The sequence below is a fragment of the Apis dorsata genome, unplaced genomic scaffold (assembly GCF_000469605.1).
Source record: "Apis dorsata unplaced genomic scaffold, Apis dorsata 1.3 scaffold_233, whole genome shotgun sequence".
Taxonomy (NCBI): Eukaryota; Metazoa; Arthropoda; class Insecta; order Hymenoptera; family Apidae; genus Apis; species Apis dorsata.
This window is the reverse complement of record NW_006263515.1, coordinates 24835-25611: the sequence shown is the minus strand read 5'-3', so window position 1 is coordinate 25611 and position 777 is coordinate 24835. Positions and strand designations below refer to the sequence as shown.

The following is a 777-nucleotide window of genomic DNA, read 5'->3' as shown; positions in this document are numbered from 1 at the left end:
ACCGGGGCCACCCGGTCCTCCGGGTGCCGAGGGTCTTCCCGGCCACGAGGGAAGGCAAGGAGCTCCGGGTGACGTTGGGCCGCCGGGTGAAAAGGGAACTCCGGGATCGATTGGGCCGATTGGTCCACCTGGTACACCGGGACTTCCGGGTCCTAAGGTAACGTATACGCTGCTCTTTCATTTTCATTTGATGATATTTGGGGAGGAGGGGGTTGATAAGCTTTCGTGGAAGAGGCTTGATTTTTGAAAAATAAAGACAAAGAGAGAATTATTCGTGTGTTATAATTCAAGTTTGCTAGTTGGATGAAATTTAATTTTAAGAAAATGAAGAAAATTCAAAGGTATTTTGTATTTTATTTGTAACTTGATAATAAGTGATGAATAAGTCTTGAGAGGTATTTTTGTGTTTTCCAATTATAAGTAATTGTTAGGAGAAAAAAAAAAGGAATTTGAAAGAATATTTTGTAATATTAGAGATATAAGAGAGAATTATTGGTGTGTTATAATTCAAGTTTGCTATTTGGATGAAATTTAATTTTAAGAAAATAAAGAAAATTCAAAAGTATTTGTAACTTGATAATAAGTAATGAATAAGTCTCGAAAGGTATTTTTGTGTTTTCCAATTATAATTGGTATTAAAAGTAATTGTTAGGAAAAAAAAAAAGGAATTTGAAAGAATATTTTGTAATATTATTTAAACTATCTTGTGATTACTCAGAATTAAAAAGAAGATGAATTTTTTCTATATAATATATCAATATTCTGTATGTTTTATAT

General features: G+C 32.8%; 1 protein-coding gene across 2 annotated transcripts in view; it reads left to right on the top strand.

Moving 5' to 3' along the window:
- The first annotated feature begins 25 nt into the window (after positions 1–25).
- Positions 26–777, top strand: part of LOC102678029 (collagen alpha chain CG42342-like) — a 25194-nt gene continuing 24442 nt past the window's right edge. Inside the window, exon 1 of one of the 2 annotated variants that reach the window (XM_031510514.1) lies at positions 26–157. The gene's annotated coding sequence lies outside the window, so the exon portion shown is untranslated. The remainder of the gene's footprint in view (positions 158–777) is intronic. The other variant, XM_031510513.1, reaches the window with a different exon arrangement.